A 12,432-nucleotide genomic window follows, 5' to 3' on the forward strand; every position below is an offset into this window, starting at 1 on the left:
AGGCTTTGTGATTGTTGCATCGTTAGTAGGAAAGCAAAGTCCCGCATCAAGCCACATGGTTTGTATAAACCCCTACCCATTCCTGAGAACCCTTGGACTGATATCTCTATGGATTTTGTGTTAGGACTCCCTAGGACTAGGAATGGAAAAGATTCCATCTTTGTTTTTGTTGAACAGTTCTAAAAAATGACTCATTTTATTGCTTGCCATAAGGCTGACGATGCTATGAATATAGCCAATCTATTTTTTAGGGAATTAGTTCGGTTGCATGGTGTGCCAAGAACAATTGTGTCTGATCGAGACGCCAAATTTCTTAGTCATTTTTGGAGGACCTTGTGGGAAAGACTTGGCACCAAGCTGTTGTTTTCGACAATATGCCACCCCAAACAGATGGCCAAACTAAAGTGGTGAACTGAGTATTGCCAACGTTGTTAAGAGCCATCATTCGAAAGAATTTGAAGACATGGGAGGAATGTTTACCCCACATCGAGTTCGCTTATAACCGCTCAGTTCATTCAGCCACAAAACATTCTCCATTTCAAGTTGTATACAATTTTAACCCATTGACTCCTTTTGACTTAATACATTTGTCTTCTAACTAGCTTGTGCATGTAGATGGAAAATGAAACCCTAAATATGTAAAGAAATTGCATCGGAAGCTGAAGGAAAATATAGAAATGAAAACTGATGAGTATGCTCATAGAGCAAACAAGGGGAAAAAACGAGTGGTTTTTAAACCTGGAGATTAAACGAAAGGAAAGATTTCAAGCACAAAGAAGACCCAAACTACTACTTAGAGGAGACGGTCCGTTCCAAGTGTTGGAACGAATCAATGATAACTCATATAAATTGGACCTACCAGTTGAGTATAATGTAAGTGCGAGTTTTAATGTGTCTGACCTGTCTCCTTTTGATATAGGTGACGATTTGGGGACAAATCACCTTGAAGAGGGGGGATGATACGAACTCGTCCAAGGGCTCAAACGAATCCATTCGTGATCCAATTGAGCTACCAACTGGTTCAATTACTCAAACTCGTGCCATAAAGTTCAAAGAAGCAATTTCAGGCTTAGTTGAACAAGTTTGGGAAAAAGCTTCAACCGGACTCATTGATCGAGCTTGAGAGTGCTCGTCCAGTGCCCTATGCATTCTACTTCAAACTGAATTCAAACTTAGCTAGCTAATTTAGCTATTGAATAAGACTTGAAAATTCTTAGTTATTTCAGTCATATTAATTATGTTTTAATTCCATACAACATTATTACATGTCCAATTGTTTTTTGTTGTTTTAAGTCTATTAATTGTGTCCTAGTTTGTACAACATTAATACATGTCTAAGTCAGACTTTTTAATTGTGTTTTAGCTTATTACACATTAAATTTGTGTTTTAGTTTGTCTTGTTTTTGCATTTAATCGAGTCTTTATTTTGTTACAGGTTAATCAATTGGGCGACTGAACATTCATGCACCATTTCCAAATTCATTGGATTCATTTAAGAAGAAACATTTCATCCGATTGTTCATGCAATTTGAAGCTGTTGAATCACTCTTCCAAGTGTCCATTCGTGAAAGGATGAACAATCATTGAACTTTATTTTGAGCTGATCAGCCAACCGTTCAATACTTGGTGTTCACACCCAAGGAACCATTCAAATCTGAGCATTCACACCAGTGACTGTTCAGGCACCACAATTTGCATTCATTAGCTACTCATACATTTAATACACCAAGAAATCAGTAACTTAGGATAATTAAAACCATTGACCAATCAATTAATTTGATTCATTCAGCTCAACTCCTTAAGTCCACTCCAATGGCTGTTCGGGAACTCCAAATGTCAAAGCTGATCAATTAATTTGCTTTATTTAGCTCGACTCTTTAAGTCCACTCCAATGGTTGTTTGGGAACCTCAAGTGTCAAGCTTTCAAGACTGTTCGAGAACTCCAATTGTCAAGCTGATCATTTAAGCCATTCAAAGAATTATTCAGCTGAATTAAGTCAACTCTAGATTCATTTAAGTTATAGTTATTTTGTGTCTATTTGGATGGTACTTAGTAGCCTATAAATAGCTTGCTTGTAACCTATAGCAAGAACTTTTGATCTTTGAATGAATTTTAAAATTTTGTGTGTTGTTCAACTCTTGTTATTCTTAGAGATTCAAATTGACTTATCTAGCTTGCTAGTTGCGACAATGTATTTATTTTCGAACTTATCACTCTTAGAGTGTGGCATTTAAACCCCTTATACCGATTGGTTCTAATCTTCTTAGATAGAGGGTCACGATCCTATCATTTTATCCATATTTCCCCTTGATAGCCTTATAAGAATTGGGTCTCTATTCTTTAATAGAGGTTTGTTCTTCCGCTGTTAAGATCAAATTCCATCTTTCCATTAATTTATTTTTCATTCACTATCTTTGTTTAAAACTATCATCATTTGAAAATTACCTTTTTGATAAACAAAAACTAAGTTACTTAATTTTACAATCAAGCAACAAACCACTCGATTTCGTCAACGAATACGAGTTTGTATCAACATCTTTCAAATCCATGTTTCTTTAATCATACTTGCCAATCATTGTTTCCTTGACAGAAAGAGCCACAAAACGTACCTTGTAGGGAAGAAAAGCACTAGAAATATCTAGGATTCCTAACTCAGCTCATAGCAATGTTTTTATCTCTCTTTAGCCCTAAATACTTTTTTTTAGAGGAAAAAGGGAAAGAAAACCTTTCTCTTAACCCAATCGGAGTGTCCTTTTAACTTAACCCAAGTCTCTACGGGAACTTGGTAAACATCACATCAAGGTTGAATGACCTTATCATAATTTGCCACCTCTATGAACTTACTCGATTACTCTTTTAGCCTTTACCCTTTGTAGTTAAAGTTTAGTTAATTCCTAACCAACTTACCTCACAATTTAGCTGTCATGGGACCATATTGGTCACTGGATGTACTATATCACTGGTGTTGACTCATACCTTATAACCATTCTTTTCTTAATTACCACTTCTAGTTCACATATCATCGTAATCTGATGGGGAGTCCTTGTCTGCTTATTTTCATGTCGGAGTCTGCCCGTTCTATACATTGAAAAGGGCTTTTGAGCGAACATTACTTTGTCAATAGTACTTCTTTATACTATGCACCATATTCATATATACGTATTCTTCCTAGCACTACTTGATTCGTCATTCTTAGCTTTCTTCAAAGTTAGTCAGAAGCTTTGCTATTTCAGAATATCCTATATGCCGTATATACTAGAGTTCGCCATGGGTTCCTTACTTTACGTTTAGAGTCTGCTAGAGTAGGGCATCACTGGTGTATTTAGAAAATCCTTACACTTAATTGAGTTCTAATGTTGAGCACTTGAAACTTACCTTTAAGCCTTAATTTTATAAACATCACTTAAATAGTCAAGACTTCGCCAGATGGAATGTTACATTATCTACATTACTGGTGGCTTGTCCACATTACTGTCAGCTTGTCTACAATACTGGTAGCTAGTTCACATTTCTTGCAATTTATCTGCATTACTGGTGGCTTTTCCACAAGTTGGTGTGTTATTGGTAGGATGAGTTCTAGAAACTTTTATTATGGCATGCAACAAAGTTAGGTAGGACCTTTTTCTGAAAGCACTGCATTAACATTTTTATGCACTACATAAATTGTGAATTATGTATTGTTTATGATATTTTGTATATTTATTAGCTTGAATTTTATAATTACTGTTTATTACTGTTTACTGGAGTTAAGACTCACACTAAGCTTATTAGCTCACTACTTAGTTTACTGATTTTACAAATAACCCCTCAAGTCAGGACTTGGACACGACTATTGGAGGAGCTTATCGTATGTTTTCATTTTAAAGTACTTTAAACTTTATTTTAATAAATGTTTTGGGACTGTAATATTTTTATATGGGCTATGGAATGGAACTTTATTTTGGGAATTTTTCTTATTTTGATTTGCATGACTTAAAATTTTAAACTGCTAATTTAAGATTTAAATGATTATGCATGAAAATTAGTTTTTTAATGAAAAATATGATGTTATCACAAATTTCCACTACAATATTGAAAATAATTTTTTAATAAAATACAACTTGGTTTTTGAAATGAATAGTCTTTATAAACAAAATTCTAAAGACATTTGATTTTTGGAAATTAACATGTTTTCTCAAAACTAGGATAAATAATCTACTTCACTAGTTTTGAATAAAAAGGAAAATGATTTTAAAATATGTTTCATTAAGAAATTTGTTGTCATTCCGGTGGCCAATGTAGCCTTCAAAATTTGGCCATAACATATAGGCCGGGTTTGGGAGGTTACATTTATTAGTATCAGAGCTGAGTTCAAAACTCGATGGTTTTTACGTAAAATTTGCATGCATTCTTTAAAGCGGTATTTTGATAACCATTGTCACATCCCATATTTTGATTTTTAGTGCAAAAATAAAAATAAGAAAGTGTGTAGCCTAGTGGTAGGAAGCTCCTAAGTTTTTAAAGAGGTATTTAGTTCGAATCCCTTTACTCCCTTAATTTTATTACAATTTTTGCACAGTTTTTCCATGTTCACTTAAAGCTTTCTGTCCACCCCCTTAGTTGCCTCAAATAGGTTGATTCCATTCCAATTTTATGAGTCAAACTTACCTTAAGTTGGAAAACATGATTCCCTTTTTACTCCATGCTCCCTCCCTTGCCAAAACCTCTCTTCTTGCCTATTTATTGTGATTCAGTGAACCTATTCATAGTTTACCAACCTTACCACTTGATAACTCTTGAAAGGAGTTATATTTCGAACCTCTAAGCTTAATTAAATAACTGTACTTTAGTAGATATATTTTTATAACACTTAGATTGTGCCTTACATGTCATTTCATGTTACTTTTATTATTGGGAAGAAGGGAATTGGTTGTTGTATGCAGCAGGTGCAGGAAGGATGAAGAAAAAGAGAAAAATGAGGAAAATAATGAATGAGATGAAATATTACCATGACAAAAGGTTGGATGTATTGCCAACACAAATGCCATGGTAATTCCAGGCAAATGTTGACGCAACACTCAGTCCTCGTCACTCTTAGACAGTTAGATGTGTACAAGATAAATCTAGCTGAAAAAGAGGGAGAAAAGTGGGTGCTAAGATAGGGGGCCCACTCTATAAAAGAGGAAAGAGAAAAGAAAGAAAGGAGGAGTTTTTACACGGGGATTTCACACGAGGATTTTGGAGGGGGATTTGGGAGAATAGTTTTCTCTCTAGAAAAACTCACGAGAAAAAAAATTCAAACAAAAGGGAAAGGGTAGAAACTTAAGAGGAGAGTAGAGACGTAAGGAAAGGGACGAGCAATTAGCCTTGGGTCTTGCACGATTCAGCAGCGTTGAAGTAAAAGCTAGAGTGGCAAAAGTTTCCTGCAGTTCTACCTTTATTCTATTAATTGATTTCTGTGAAATCTAAAATATTAATGTTGATGTTGAATGTTATTTTGATTTTGGATTTTAAATCCCAACCTATGAGCTAATTTCAATTGGGTTGGAATTACTGGATCTATCTTGATACTTTTAATGATCATGGTGATATTTTGAGTAGATCTATTATTTTATTCGGCTTGGATTATTTTAAATATATGCATGGAAGATCTAGAGATAGATGAATGTATGGTATATTCTTAGACTTGATTTAATTATAAAAAGGTTAAATAAGTTGGATCATAATCGAATGATATGAGCGAGTAGTCGAGCGAATACTCGTGGCACTCTAGACATAGAGTTGTGATCTGTACAGAGTAAGGAACACTATTGTTAGGTCTTGTTCTTCAGACTTCTAGGCATACACAGACTTAGAATGATAACTTTAATTCTAGCTCTCGAAAGATGCAAAATGGAGTAGTTATACTTTGAGCAGTAATTTGGTCAAGGTTTTGCCATGACATTATTATGTTTTTAAGATATAATCCAAGTAATTCCAACCTTCCCATTCAACAACATCAATCCTCTCAGCTTTGTCTTGGAGAATTGCCACAACACTTTATTCATTATTTGATTTTTATATTTCATACATTAATACTGCATTTCAAATTATTATTCTGTTTACTTTGCCTTAAGCCTTATTAGTCTAATTTATAGTAATAACTCTACCATATTTTTACCTATTCTGATCCTTGAGAAGACGATATCACTTATCACTTTATTACTTTATTTGACGTATACTTGCATATTTTTATTACATATTCATACGCGACATGTTTTTGGCATTGTTGCCAGGGATTGGCAAATTGGTGAATTTTGGTTTGTTATTATCGATTTAATTTTGTTTGTTTTAGCTTACATGGTTATTTTTTATTCTTTTTTAGGTTTGTTGTTAGTTTATGAGTAGAGGTATTCCCAAGAATGAAGAGTATTACTTTGATCCTGAAATTGAGAGAAACTTGAAGAGAGGGAGAAAGGAATTGCGAGAGATGGAGAGGATTTGAATGATCCAGACAGAGAAGATCCATTACATCCGAATGGTAGGGATGTTGATATTCCTTGTATGATAGATGATAGAGACAGACCCATTAGAGAACATGTAGTGCCTATCTTGGATGATTTGAATCTAGGGATTATTAAGCCACATATTCAAGCTCAGCATTTCGAGTTGAAACTAGTGATGTTTTAAATGATACAAATAGTAGGACAGTTCAGTGGATTACCTACTGAAGATCCACAGATGCATTTAAGACTCTTTTTGGAGGTCTGTGATTCATTCAAACAATAGGGTGTTCCTAAAGATTCCTTGAGACTCAAGCTATTTCCTTATTTATAATGAGATCCCGCCAGAGCATGGTTAAATGCTTTGCCATCAGGAATGGTGGCATTTGGAATGAACTTTGTCAAAATTTTTTGTTGCGATACAACCCTCTAAATATGAATACCAAATTAAGGAACGATAATACATTTGTTTGGCAATCTGAAGATGAGACATTCTATGAAGCTTGGGAGTGATTCAAGGAATTGATTAGAAAATGCCCGATGCATGGTTTCCAACATTGGATGCAAATGGAATTGTTTTATAATGGACTGAATGCACTTACATGAATGGTAGTTGCTGCATTTTCCAATGGGAATTTGCTAGATAAATCGTATAATGAGGCATATGAAATTTTGGAAAGGATAGCTAACAATGATTATCAATATCCGACTATAATAGTGGGTACTGGCAAAAGTGTTGTTGGAGATATGGTGCTTGATGTGATCACTTCATTAACTAGTCAAGTATCACCCCCAACTAATATAATTAAAATATTGAAGAGACCAGCTGTAGTATAGGAAATTAAAGTAGCAAAATTAACATGTTTTTATTGTAGGGAAAATCATGTTTTTAATGAATGCTCATCGAACCCAGCTTTAGTTTGTTACATGGGAAATTTCAATTGAAACAATAACCCATATTCCAATACATACAATCTAGGATAGAAACAACATCCTAATATTAGTTGGAGTAATCAAGGAGTGGGAAATTCCAATAATGCTGTTCAACAGAATGTCACAAGTACACCACCTAGATACAATCAAGTATGCCATGATAAAATGTTCAACAAAGTTCATCATCATCTTCATCTATGGAAGCTCTATTGAAGGAATACATTGCCAAGAATGATGTTGTAATACAAAGTTAAGCTGTCTCAGAGCTTTAGAAAATCAAGTGGGGAAAATTACCAGTGCATTAAGTTAAAGACCACAAGGAGCATTGCTGAGTGATACTAAAAATTCAAGATCTTAAGGGAAGGAGCATTGCAAAGCCATTACACTCAGAAGTGGTACTTAGCTACCTAGAGTTGTTAATGATGCCATTGTTGAAGAAGATAGTTTAGATTTCACACATAAGGCGAATTCAGAACCAATAGTGGAGCAAGCAACAATTGAGAAGAGCAAGAAAAAAAGTGTTGAAGTAAGATTTTTAATTCAAATAATTATTGGATTTCCTGAAGCAACTTCATAACAACATACCACTGATGGAAACATTGGAGCAAATGCTTAATTACGTAAAGTTCATGAATGAAATATTGTCAAAGAAGCGCAAATAAGGGAAATTTGAAATTGTTACTCTCAGTGAAGGACCTAAGGAGTTCTACTATTCCTTTCTCAATCGGAAATCATTATATAGGCAAGGCAGTATGTGATTTAGGTGCAATAAAAAATTTAATGCCTATGTATGGTTTTAGGAAATTGAGAATTGGGAAGGTGAGACTTACAACTGTCATGTTGTAGCTAGCAGATCATTCTTATGCACATCCGGAAGATAAAATTGAATATGTGTTGGTAAGAGTTGACAAATTTAATTTTCCAGTAGATTTTATTATTCTAGAATGTGAAGCTTGTTAGAGTATGCCCAAAAGATCAATCATGAGATGGTTGTAATAACGTACTTGATTTATCATGTTTATTAGTATAAGGCGTTACCATTATTATTTCAGTTTCTTTTCTGTGTGTATAAATAAACTGTTTTATAATAATGTCCTGAGAATAATATGATTATTCTTAAAAGGTTCTTAGTCAAGTATTATTGTTAGCCAGGACAATAATAATGTATTAGGACTAACATGTAGTTGATTGATGATAAAGAGTTGTCATTGATATGGAGTGTCAAAATCAATACATGAATATGTATGTTAGAGAACAACATATTGAACTGACCCATTATGAGTATGTTTCTTGGATTATTATGTAATTGTCACAACATTACTCATACTGATTAATATGTATATGATCCTCAGACTTGAGATCATCATTATCCCAACATCATGAGTTGTATATTTTGATACAGTCAAACATACACCGTAACTGGTTATTCTATAAAGGCTGGTGTTGGATATACCACGATATAGGATAAGTCCCTCCTACATAATGGGAGTAATATGTTAGAAGACTTGATTGAGTGAGACTAGAAATGCATGGCCATGCTCAAATAAGATGATATGAGATGTCATACTTATTTGTATATCATAGTCTACTCAAGATATCGAGGAACATGGGATGGACTATGCAAGTGTGACTATTCCATGACTTGTGTCCAACCCAGAGATAAAGATCTTAAGCATTAATGCATGAAAGGTTATCGCAATAAGGTTATGTCGAATCATGATTTCTTGTAACTTTGGTAGCAATGATGCATTGCTAGATGCCACTCATTGTTTGTACCATTAGAATCGTTCTAGTATTATTGCTAACGTTACAAGAACCTACAGGGTCACACCCTTTGGTTGAAATGAACGGAATAAAACATAGTTGGTATTGTGTTTGGTTGTCACATGAATTAAATTAATTGTAGAATTAATTTAATTGGGTAATCAAATATCAAACATATTATATGTACAAGTTTGTTGTACACATAATGAGAACATAGTTCTATTAATATATGAATCTGGTTCGTATATAAATTCAAATAAATATAGTTTACCGAAATCATTATTATAAATAATGTAATTATAATTTTCAGTTTAAAACATTGTTATATTTATTTAATTTCAATTATGATTATTATGTTCGAATAAATATTTAATGAATTATGATTCATTATATATATACCAATTATAAGAGGGAAAGGGTGTGTGTTTTTAAAAAAACCCTAAAAAATTTAAAATCCTATTTTTTTTTGCTGAAAAAAAGGTCTAGCAGCTGTCAAGGAAAGGCTTCTCAAAAATAGTTTTGGGGATTTCTTCTGTTCATTGTCAACTGGGTGGATTACGTAGAGGCTGGAGTCATCAAAGGTTGCGGCTTGGTTCGATAGTAGATCAGAACACTCATTGCCGAAGCATCACTGTCTACTCAGTTTAAAGATTCGATAATTTCGAAACCTGTATTTCACCACGATTCATTCCTTGCACATGGATCCATGGTTTGGATTGCCAGATGAATTAATTTTTACTGCATCGTGGGGGTGTCGGCATTCCAACAAAGCTGATCAAGGGGTACCAATTATTCTTGGTAGACCATTTCTAGCCACTGGTAGAACATTAATTGATGTACAAAAAGGTGAACTAACAGTGAGAGTGAATGACCAGGAGATAACCTTTAATGTTTTAGATGTCATGGAGTGTGCAGATACAGATGAGGATTGTCACACCATTGGGAATAATGACACACCAGTGGAGGACGAATTAGCAAAATTTTGTTACAACAATTCTAATAATGAAGCAGACTCAGTTGAGTTGAATGAAGAGGAACTAATTGAAGAACTTAATGAATTGATGGAGGCTAAGCAACTTGAAAATGGAATAAGGACGAGTTTTGAATCTTTGAATTTATTAGAGTATTCTTTTAATCTTTCTCAACCTTCTATAGAGCACCCTCCTTCTTTAGATTTAAAGCCTTTGCCATTACATTTGAAGTATGCCTACACGGGAGACAACATCTCTTTGCCAGCAGTTATCTCTACAGAATTAACAATTGATCAAGAGGCTCAAATTTTAGAAGTTTTAAAGAGATCTAAGAAAGCATTAGGGTGGACAATTGCAAATATCAAGGGAATCAGTCCAACCATCTGCATGCATAAGATTTTACCAGAGGATTGCCATGGCAATTCTATTGAGCAGCAGAGAAGACTGAAGCCCATTATGAAAGAAGTCATTAAAAATGATATTATCAAATGGCTTGATGTTGGAATAATATACCCAATTTTTGATAGTTCGTGGGTGAGCCCTATTCAATGTGTACCCAAGAAATGGGGTGTTACTGTGGTTATAATGATAACAACGAGCTCATTCCAACTCATACGATCACGAGATGGAGAGTTTGAATGGACTATCAAAAGATCAACAAAACAACCAAGAAGAACCATTTTCTTTTGCCATTAATCGATCAAATGTTAGATAGATTAGCAGGAAAAGCCTTTTATTACTTTGTGGATGGTTATTCAGGGTATAACCAGATTACCATAGCTCTCATTGACGAAGATAAACGTTCTCATGTCCTTATGGAACCTTTGCTTTCAGACGAATTTTGTTTGGATTGTGCAATGCCCCTGTAACATTTCAACGTTGTATAATGGCAATATTTTCGGACATGTTGGAGAACATTTTGGAAGCTTTTATGGTTGACTTCTTGGTGTTTGGTGGTACTTTTGAAGTTTGTTTAAAAAACCTGGATTTAGTTCTTTGTCGATGTAAAGAGACTAACCTTGTTCTAAATTGGGAAAATTGCCATTTCATGGTCTATGAAGGCATTATTTTGGGACATAAAATTTCACAGCAATGGATTGCCGTATACAAAGCGAAGATTGAGATTATGGAAAAATTGCCACCTTCTCCTATAGTTAAAGGTATTCGAATTTTTCTTGGCCATACAGGATTTTATTGACGCTTTATTAAGGATTTTTCAAAAATATCCAAACCCCTGTGTGCATTGTTAGATCATAATAGATCTTCAAGTTTGATGAGTCTTACTCGCAAGCATTTGAGGATTTGAAAAAGTAATTGGTAATAGCATTGATTGTGATATCACCGAATTGGACATTACCTTTTAAACTTATGTACGATGCTAGTGATTTCGATGCAGGAGCAGTACCTGGGCAAAGAAAGATCAAAGTGTTTCATGCCATCTACTATGCAAGCAAGACGCTGACTGATACACAGTTGATTACACCACTATTGAGAAGGAACTGTTGGCTATGGTATTTGCATTTTATAAATTCAGATCTTATTTAGTTGGCACCAAATTTACAGTTTATAGGGATCATTTTGCGATTAAGTATTTGGTGACCAAGAAAGACCCTAAGCCAAGGTTAATTTTGTGGATATTGCTGCTACAGGAATTTGATCTTGAAATTCGAGATAGGAAAGTCATATAGAATCAAGTGGCTAATCACTTGTCGAGACTTGAAGTAGGAACAATACGAACTTATTTAACTCATTAAGGGGGATTTTCCAGATGAGCAACTGCTGGTTGCCACGACATTACCTTGGTATACCGATATTGTTAATTTCTTATTAAGCGGATTGCTGCCACTTGAGATTAATAGTCAAAGACAAAGAAAATTTCTCCATGATGCCAAACAATATTATTGGGGTAAGCCGTTTTTATTTAAACATTCTACAGATCAAATAATTCAGAGGTGTGTCTAGATGATGAGATTTCGAGTCTTTTACACCACTTTCATTCAACACCATATGGAGGACACTTTAGGGGAATGCGAATTGCTACAAAAGTTCTCCAATCTGGCTTTTATGGGCCAAGAATGTATAAATATGCTCATGAATTTTGTCAAGCTTGCAATCATTGTCAACGAACTGGGAACTTATCAAAGAGGTATGAAATGCCATTGCAAAATATTTTAGAAGTTGAATTGTTTGATGTGCGGGGAATCGACTTTATAGGTCCATTTCCACCCTCTTAGGGCAATATATACATCTTTGTAGCTGTGGATTACGTCTCCAGGTGGGTTAAAGTTGTCACTCTCCCTAC

General features: G+C 34.4%; 1 non-coding gene across 1 annotated transcript; it reads right to left on the reverse strand.

The window, feature by feature from the left end:
• Window positions 1-6,906: 6,906 nt before the first annotated feature.
• On the reverse strand, window positions 6,907-7,013 carry LOC121218900 (small nucleolar RNA R71). The gene has a single exon (XR_005915382.1). It is a non-coding gene; the product is annotated as a small nucleolar RNA R71 (small nucleolar RNA).
• Window positions 7,014-12,432: the final 5,419 nt, after the last annotated feature.

This window comes from Gossypium hirsutum, chromosome D06 (assembly GCF_007990345.1).
Source record: "Gossypium hirsutum isolate 1008001.06 chromosome D06, Gossypium_hirsutum_v2.1, whole genome shotgun sequence".
In the NCBI taxonomy this organism is placed as follows: domain Eukaryota; kingdom Viridiplantae; phylum Streptophyta; class Magnoliopsida; order Malvales; family Malvaceae; genus Gossypium; species Gossypium hirsutum.